We start from the raw sequence: 9,885 nt of genomic DNA, 5'->3' as shown, positions 1-9,885 counted from the left end.
CCATGAATTCGTCCAATATTCTTTTACTCATCATTTGTTGAAAACCTAGTTGGTACCAAACAGCAAAAATCATTCAGATGGTCATACAGTTGTTTTTGCCCATTGCAGCTCACTATGTGATGGGGGTGAGGACAAGACTGAGAGATGTCTGTGCTTTGGACAGTGGTGACCCAAGGACAGGAGATTCACTGTGTTGAGAGCTGTGAAGCTATCAGGGAAAGCTTCTTTCTTCTCTTCCTCTTTCCCCTCCTCCTCCTTCATCATCACCATCTTTATTCTATATGATGTCTCTGGACCAGGAAGCCATCAGACATTGTGCCATTTTCTTTATGTGTATTAACTAATTACTCTTAGTTAATAACTAATTAACTAAATTAATCTTCATCAGAATATTATGAGGTATGTACCTTCAGTTTGCAAACAAGGGATCTGGATCACAGAGAAGTTAGTCGTCCAAGACTCACCCACACACTCATGAGTGGAGCCAGTTTTCCGAGCCACTGAGATAAATGACTTCATGGAAGAGAGATTGCCCATTCTGGATCTTGAGCACAGAGGCATTCAGCAGGTGAACAGTCTCAGGGAGAAGACGGCCGGCAGGGCAGTATATGAAGCAGCCTAGTCTCATTGTGTGTCACGCATAATATCTAGGCCAGTGTTTTACACAATGAGCTTTCAATACCCTGTTGAATGAAGGAAAGAGTAATTAAAGCTGTGCATGCTCCCCAGCCTCTCATCCACCAGTCCTCCTCCCACCCCTCATTTCTCTCAAATTCCATATCAAGTGTCCTCTAGACTAGGGAGCTATCTCAGGCCAGGCTATACTTCCAAGCAGTGACTTCTCTTCCCCCAAGCTCCTATAATAATAAATACCCGTAACTCTCAGGTAGCATTTAATTCTCAGCATCTGGTATATTTGGTACTTCTTTTTAGGCACATGTGAGTTCCCCAAGGAAAGGGTCCCTGTACTGCAGTGGGACGGAGTGGAAGAGGCACTGGTTTGGAATTAGATCTGAATTTGAGCTGCTTACCAGCTGTGTGACCCGAGGAAGGCCAATGGCTTAAACTCTGTGGTCCTCATCTCTAAACTTGACCTTTAGTTAACAGACCTGAGACCATCTACTCCCGCATCTGGCATGCAGTCTCTCAATCACTGTGAATGTGCTTCTTCTTGTACTTCTTCACTCATATATTTGCAGATGAAGTCCTTGCTCAGCACACTGTAAGGAAGTGTTTTAACATCTTGAGAACAGAATAAACCATGTACTCTGATCAGAGACATCTAGTCAAACCGATGGGCAGTGGGGTTTTTGTGCTTCAGGAACTCATCCTCAGGAATTATGTAACAATACCTTGTAATAATCTGCAATGGAAAAGATTCTGAAAAAGAATATGTATGCGTGAATGTATATGTGTGTGTGTGCGTGCATGAGTGCTAAGTCTTTTCAGTCACGTGCAACTCTGTGTGATCTTATGGACTATAGCCCACCAGCCTCCTTTACCTGTGGGATTCTCCAGGCAAGAATACTAGAGTGGGTTGCCATGTACTCCTCCAGGGGATCTTCCTGACCTAGGAATCGAACCTGTGTCTCTTAAGTCTCCTACACTGGCTGGTAGGTTCTTTACTACCAGTGCCATCTGGGAAGCCTGTGTGTGTATATGTATTTATGTGTATGTATGTGTGTGTGTGTATATATATATGTATGTATGTATATATATCACTTTGCTGTACACCTGAAACTAATACAATATCGTAAATCAACTATACTTCAATTAAAAAAAACAATAAAAACTAAAAAAAGAGAAACTCTGTAACAGCAAAGTGCTGTCCAGTAATACAAGCACAGCACCTCTGATAGCTAATAGTCCTCTGAACAGAAGTGCTGGGGAGAAGTGCTGTGCAACCAGACTTTGGTTTGAACAGTGGTTCTGTAAAGCGGGAACTGGTCTTGCCTTACCCAAAATTGTAATTTGAAATGCTATTCACACATTTGAAGTGAATTATGCATTCCCTCTCACCTTCACTCATTTGTTTATTCAACGAATATGTATTGAGTACTTGCTCTGTGCAAGGGACTCTGAACCCAGCTGGGGCCATAGAATCAAATAGATAAGTGTGCTGACCAGCAATGGAAAAATTCTGTCCCTGAATCTGGCAGCCTGGGTTAAAATTCTGAACAAGGCAGCCCTGGGTAGTTGATAAAGACACTTTGAGACCCAGCTTCCTCATCTGTAATGTGGGGACAGTAACAGTGCTTGCCTAATATGTGTTATTATAAAGATTCAAAGAGCTGATCTTAGTAAAATATTGAGTACTATACAGGTGCACACTGAACATGTAATAAATTGTATGTGTAGGTGTGCAACATCATGTCATCTGATCTTTCAAAGGCTAATGATCATACATTTTAAAAAATCCTTTTGATTAAGCCTAAAAGATCACTGATGGTCAAGGATATGGGTGTCTTTTGATTTGGCCCTGGAAGGAATTAGCAGTTTATTCTCAGCTATCATTGTGGTAAGCAGTCTGCCTTAGTATAGTACTTCTAGGAGTCCAGAGGCAACTACTTTGCAGAGGGTGTAGGTGGCAGGTAGACACGGGTGAATGGGAACAGCTTCATGGTAGAGGTGGCATTTTACCTGATAGGGAAAGGTATTCATAGCAGAGAAAGAGAAGAAAAATATTGTGGAAGTCTTAAATTATCTAGGCTATTGCAAGCAATTCAAACGTGCAAAGAACTGCAAATGGCCAAATGTCAGAAATTGCAAATGTCCCAAAGTGGCTCCAGGGTCGTTTCCAGGGTCAGTCAGAGAAGAGGAAGCTAGAAGTACTAATTGAGGTCAGATAGCACAGGGCCTTGAGTGCCATGAGTATTTGATGTGGTATGTGGGTTATTTGATCCCACATTTCATCTTCCAGATGGGAAACTGGGGTTCAGACAGACTAGCTTAAGAGGCTGGCTACTTCTTCTATTAGAAAAAATGCACTACAAGCATAGGAGATAAAATGACACCATTTATTTACTTTTCACAATTTTGTCAGTTAAGCCAGGACTACTTCTGCTTTGTGTTGTGAGAGACAGGATACTGGGTGAGTGGATGTTACAAAATGGCTTCAGTCACCTGGCTGGCATCTGGCAGTGACTAGCAGCTGAAAGCTCAGAGTATTGGCTACAGCCTAATTCTCCTCTTTGCAGGGAACATGGAACAATAAACTGCAGAGTGATATGGAGTGACCACATGGCGCTTGGGCTTCCACACAGCATGGCAGTCTCAAAGTAGTCAGACTTCTTACTTGGTGTGTGTCTATCTGCACAGGGCAAAAGTGGAAACTGTGAAGTCTTCTTAAGATTTAGTTCCACAATTGACAGAACGTCAGTCCCTCTACATTCTATTTTTTAAAGCAAATCATGGTTAAACCATCTATGGTTGATATATCCTATGTTTAAAACTTCCCAGATTCAAGAAGACTACCCAAGAACATGTATTTTCAGAGGCATGGTTCATTAGGGTCCATTAAACTAGCAATCTCCCACCTTGAATAATTTATCCAAACTCAAAACCACTAAGAAAGTAGCACTTTTGGAATTAGAACTCAGGTCTCTCACTTATCTTTTGAAAATGTCATGATGCCTCTCCACCATGGCATGATGGGGGAAATGCATTACCTTTCTCCCCATCACCACAGGGCTTGAGTAAAAACAACTATTACCCAGCAGCTCCTGAATAGTTACACACTTTATTCTAAGGGTCCAAGAAAGCAGCTACAGTCATCTTTGTAGAGAGCAACTCTCTGACCTTCATGGTCGGATGAGGGAATGAAAAGCCCCTAGATAACTAAGGAAATTACCAGTGACACAGAATCTGCTTTTGATGCCACCTGGCAAAAAATCATTAAAAACTGTTACCATCTTCTAGCCAAAGTATGAGAGCTATTCAATTCGGGACTAATGAACATGGCACTATTGATCTTCTAAGACCGTGCAGGACTGATCTGTATCAAAGCCATAAATTATATTTATGAAGACATTCAAATAGCACACAATGATTACTTTTTCTCTTGGAAGCCAGGAGTAGCTGCAGAGGCATCTGTTTTGCACAAGGTGATAGAACTACTTCTTCCACAGTTATCTGACCAGGACAACAAGATGGATATTCACCTGCAAAGGCATAATCTCATTTTGGTGACTTGATAGTTCCCACTATGTCTTCCTTTCTTGCATGTTTCATCTCTTTACAGAAGACAATATGTGAAATCATTCTTCATTTAGCTTTCATCTTTTTAGTGTTTTTTTTTTTTTTTTTTTAATTCAGTGGGTTAAAGAAAAAAAAAAATCTGATACAGCAAACCAGAAAGGATCCTTGGGAAAATTCACTTCAGAACAGGAAGTGAAGCTATTAGCTAAAGTAGTCACACAAATATTCAAAGAAGTAAATGTTAGTAAAATGTCTGTGACAGGACAGACAATCCCTAGAAAGCAAGTCAGATTCCCATTGTTTTGATTGGCAGACTGACGCTCCATTTCGGATGCAACTTGTTCAATGTCGTACAGAGAACATTTGACCTGGCTCTGGCCGCACCCAGTCACCCTGCTTTTAGAGACCACGTTCCCCTCCATAACACCGTGCCACCCTCACGCAGTAATTTGTCACCTTAAGAAGTTGAAAACTAAGGGTAGGTGTGAGAAAAGGGAACTGGATGTCACAATCCAGGGTTTTTAGGTCTGACGCTGAAATAATCTGTTGGCTTGGGCAAAGTCCTTAATTTGTCTCTGAGTCTCAGGTTTCCCATATGCAAAACAATATGTAAACTGAGTGTAAGGTCCTGTTTAGTCTTAAAATTCTGATTGCGTTTCCCTGACTAGCTCTGGGCAGACCTGGGTCTGTGGAGGCTTGATAGGAACATTACACTTTAAAGGGAGTGAAAGAAAAATCCGCTCCATACTTACCATTAGAGGAGACTCTCCCCCTCAAAGGGATGGTTTTGTTGCGGCTGCAGAGGTCAGCAGCTGTGGGAGGCTAATTTAGGTTGTCCCTGGCTCATTGGCAATCATGAGGCTTGATATGCATTTGAAACAAACTAAACACTCCTAATCACCTCGAGAAAGGGATAACTCATTATAACTGCACGCTAAGGAACTTCAGTGACATTTATTCCACATTTGTGTACAAATAGATTACATTATTTAACTAAATCAGTTTGGGCAGCTGGAAGCTACCCGCATACTCATTTATCCCCTCCGGAAGATTGAACAGTGATTAAAAGAGAATACCTCTTTAATTCCAGATGTCATCCGCATTCCACAAGGAGAGGTTTGAGCACCCTCCCTGATTATGTAGCCTTGCACGAACCAAAGATCTCTCTTAATGCCACAGCCCAATGGGGAGGTGAGGAGAGATGCTATAGGAGAGTCAGAGGAGCCCATTTCTGTGGCCAGCTGGGATGCATCAATTCTGGTTTGTTTGTTTTTTTCTACCTTCGTTAGGAAACACGATCCTCCACACCCACTCCCTGACATGCCTAAGATGATCAGAGTTGAGAACCAGAACCTTCCATTTGATGATTTGGCTCCTTAATTTGACCATCTGGAATTCCAGGTAGCAGCACATGGTTTCAGGGTGTCAGAGTTCATGTGGGAATAGGGCCTCATGGGAAAACCTCCCATTTGGGACACAGTTTGGTTCTTTAAACCTTGGGTACTTTAGAGTTTGTTAATTTTTTTTTTTTCCTTTTATACCTAAAGAGAGAGTTAAACAGGTTATAGTTAAAACCTCTGGGTGTATGGTGTAGAGAACTCATTTCTTGTAGAAGCAACCGAATGCATCAGACTTGATGGGCTCTATGAGGGCCACTTGCAACCTGTCTTGGAGAAACGAGAGTTTGTTAAATACCTGCTATGGGTCAGACATCACACTGTGGGAGTCAGGTCACATAATCTTAGTTAGTCCTCATATCTGGCTGCAGAGTCAGCTCCGTAGACCTTAAAACCTGTGTAGCCACACAGGAGCCCACGACTAGAAGGATCATGTTCTGCTGTCACCATTAGGAACTTCTTAACAATTTTCTCACAGCCTCCCCCACCATTTCCACTTTGTACTGAACCCTGCAAATCTTACAACTGGTCCTAAATGGCTGTTGTTGTTCGGTCACTAAGTAGTGTCTGACTCTTTGTGACCCCATAGACTGGATGTAACACCAGGCTTCCCTGTCTTTCACTGTCTCCCAAGTTTGCTCAAACTCATATCCATTGAGTTGGTAATGCTATCTAACCTTCTCATCCTCTGTTGTTCCCTTCTCCTCCTGTCCTTAATCTTTACAGCATCAGAGTCTTATCCAATGAGTTGACTCTTCACATTGGGTGGCCAAAGTATTGGAGTTCAGCATCAGTCCTTCCAATGAATATCCAGGATTGATTTCCTTTATGATTGACTGGTTTGATCTCCTTGCTGTCCAAGGGACTCTCAAGAGTCTTCTCCAACACCACAATTTGAAAGCAACAATTCTTCGGCACTCAGCCTTCTTAATGGTCCAACTCTCACATCTGTACATGACTACTGGAAAAAGCAGAGCTTTGACTAGACAGATCTTTGTCAGCAAAATGATGTCTCTGCTTTTTAATATGCTGTCTAGGTTTGTTATACCTTTCCTTCCAAGGAGCAAGCATCTTTTAATTTCATGTCTGTAGTCACTGTCTGCAGTGATTTTGGAGACCAAGAAAATAAAATTTGTTACTGCTTCCACTTTTTCCCCTTCTGTTTGCCATGAGTGATGGGACCAGATGCCATGATCTTAATTTTTTGAATGTTGAGTTTTAAGCCAGCTTTTCACTCTCCTCTTTCACCCTCATCAAAAGACAAGCTCTTTAGTTTCTCTTTGTTTTCTGCCATTAGAGTGGTATCGTCTGCGTATGTCAGGTAAGGTCTGGTATTCCCTTCTCTTGAATAATTTTCCAGTTTGTTGTGATCTACACAGTCAAAGGGTTTAGTGTAGTCAGTGAAGGAGAAGTAGATGGTTTTCTAGAATTCCCTTGCTTTTTCTATTAATGTGATCCAATGGATGTTGGCAATTTGATCTCTGGTTCCTTTGCCTTTTCTAAATCCAGCTTGTACATCTGGAAGTTCATGGTTCACATACTGCTAAATCCTAGCTTGAAGGATTTGGAGCATTACCTTGCTAGGATGTGAAATGAACAAAATTTTATGTGATCTTGTACATTCTTTGGCATTCTTGTATATTTTTCCTAAATGGGAGAATAGGTACTCTTATTTATATGTGCACGTGTGTTTAACAGATTTTTTAAAAAAGATCTGCTGAGTCTCAAATTTGGGTTTCCTGACACTAAATTGTATGCGCCATCCTTTTTATTTTTCTGAAAAATTAAAAGTTGCAAAATGCATGGCATTTTCTCAAAAGACTTACTGATCTTTAATTTAAAATATCTCATCTCACCCAAAGGAGTAGGGTTTGGGGAAAAGTGGGAAATGATAAAATAATGATAATATAAAACATAATTATAACAACAGCAATAACATATTTCTGCAGGCTTCTTGTATATTTTTTCCTTCACATCTATCCATTTGGACATGTGTAAGTTGTGTGAATATACATGAGAAAATGACTAGTTATAGCTGAGCCTTGGCAAACCATAAATCAAATAAAGTAAATTTTTATTATTTCAAATTACAAAGTCATTTCCAACATACATTTAAGTGAGCTAATGTGACTGGTGTCGCCTCACATATTTCTCAAGGAGAAGAAACATTTCAGATGGTAAATAAGTCATGCTTGAACATTAACTATTAGACTTGAGGCCATTTTTAAATAACTGCAATTTTTTTTCTCTTTCAGAGAAATGTGTCATTTATTTAGGATTCATATGCTTTGGGCTGTGTTCAAGCCTTTAGTGCTGAAATCCAGATTTTAAGAAATGCATAAATAATTGGTATAAATACGCGAAGCAAATGTATTAAGTACCTACTATGTGCTTGTGCTGTGTTTGTACAGAGAATACAGTGATTAATATGCTAATTCATTAAATAGTTTTAAGTGCCTGCATGATCTAGGCACTGTTTTAGTCATTAGCAATAGATAGTAAAAAGGCAGATATTTTCCCTCACCTTTTAAAATGTTACTTTCTATATTTTAAATATGCATTCTGTAGTTTAAAATAAGTGAAAGGATGTATGAAGTGTGATATGAAAGGTAAAGGCAGGGGGTTTAGGAATCACTTTTGGTTGGCTTTCCCTGTAGAGGTCATGTGGAAGACAGCCTCACATATGGTATCAAAATAGTGGAAAAAGTGGTAAGATAGGGGAAAAATAACAAGGTATGGGAATCCAGAGAAAGAAGCATTTGATTCTGAAGTGTGGGAGGAAATCCAGGAAGTTGCTTGGGTCCTCAGAAGAGGCATCCTTGGAGTCCGGCAGCTGGAAACCTCCCACTCAGCTCATGGAGTATGTTTCCTTTTTGGTAAAATAGGTATTGGAGAGAAAGGGAAGAAAGTCCTCATGACCCATGGGTTTCCTGTTAGCTCTGAGAACTCTGATTTCCAGAGATGATCTAGAATGAGATTGAGAGAAGATAAATCTGCCTGGCTAAAGGAAGAAAATCAGAAAAGCTTGGGGCTAGAGGAACAGAGGATACATTTTAACACTAGCCGCTGTCACAATAACAATAATAAAAAACATTTACTAAAGATAATGGCACATGCTGTGTTCAGTGTTTTCTGTGTAGTATTTCTATGTCTCATAGCAATGGTGTCATACCTTAAGTTACTAACCTCATTGCAGCTAATGTACAGCTATTCAATGTCTATTACTCTGTGGCTTTTCCCGGGCTTCCTCCTCAGCTCTAATCTTCATCCTCACTCACTAGGGCAACTGGCACAGCCTTGTCACTTCTGACAGCTCTGCCTCCAGCCCACTTTCCATATTGCAGCCAAAATTATTTGACTAAAAGAAAGATTTGATCACTTCCTGCTTTCGGACCAAAAGGGGCTCCCATTGTGTTCAGGAGGTAGGTCACACACTTTACCTAGCACTTGACATTATCCACCACCTTGTCCTAACCTAGCTCATGGGTTTACCCAATACACCATGCTGTCTGAAAGGGAACAGAATTTAATATTGGCTGTGAGCTCAGGTCCTGAAGCTTAAATTGCTAAGCAACCTTGGGCAAGTTACTTAACTGATATGAACTTCAGTTTCCTCCTCTTTAAGAAGGGGCATTCAATGAGAGAAGAATGGCAACACTCAGCTCTAAGAATCTGGGCACATGGCAAAGAGGGAATATAATCCCCAGTGTAGAACAGCACGTCATGACAAAGCGCCTGGCTGGATTTTGAGGGTTTGTCTGGATGCCTGAATTCGCTTATGCCTTGGGTAAAATGTTCTGAAGTTAAAAGAGAAGAGGTTGACCCTGCCTCAAGGATGGTGGGTATCCTGCTAGCCTCACCAATGAGATCCACTGACCTCTAGAATTTTCTCATTCTATCCTGTAAGTTCCTTAAGAGAAGAAAAATGTTGCTCAATCCATTAAGCATCTCTTTTCTTTTCTGTACAACAGGAATAATAGTGATAGTTACCTCACAGAATTACTGTGCTAGTTAAGTGCCACAATCAATATAGAAGCTTAGAAAATGCCTTCCCCCATGCTAACAACTCGTTTCTGACATGCCTAAGACATTGGCATTTACAGTGTGAGTAGCCTGAAGTTCTCCCACACTCTTGGTTTTCAAGAACAAAACATGGTCACAGTTGGTGCAGGGGCATAGACTTCTTGGCTACGGTAATAGGAAATCTTCCCCGAACCAGACTCAGCTTTCCTTCCATTTTTATTTATGACCCCAAGAAAAAGTTGGCAGTGTTCACAACACTGAAAAGCCA

At 40.8% G+C, this 9,885-nt stretch overlaps 1 long non-coding RNA gene across 1 annotated transcript; it reads right to left on the bottom strand.

Annotated features, from left to right (window-relative positions):
- Nucleotides 1-2,996: 2,996 nt before the first annotated feature.
- Nucleotides 2,997-6,127, bottom strand: LOC145523112 (uncharacterized). Its single transcript, XR_014066357.1, has 5 exons — nt 5,893-6,127; nt 5,274-5,738; nt 4,950-5,090; nt 4,053-4,160; nt 2,997-3,310 (listed from the first exon to the last, which is right to left on the bottom strand). It is a non-coding gene; the product is annotated as an uncharacterized LOC145523112 (long non-coding RNA).
- Nucleotides 6,128-9,885: the final 3,758 nt, after the last annotated feature.

Source organism: Giraffa tippelskirchi, chromosome 10, assembly GCF_054371585.1.
Source record: "Giraffa tippelskirchi isolate mGirTip1 chromosome 10, T2T-mGirTip1v1.2.pri, whole genome shotgun sequence".
Taxonomy (NCBI): Eukaryota; Metazoa; Chordata; class Mammalia; order Artiodactyla; family Giraffidae; genus Giraffa; species Giraffa tippelskirchi.
This window is presented reverse-complemented; position numbering and strand designations above follow the sequence as displayed.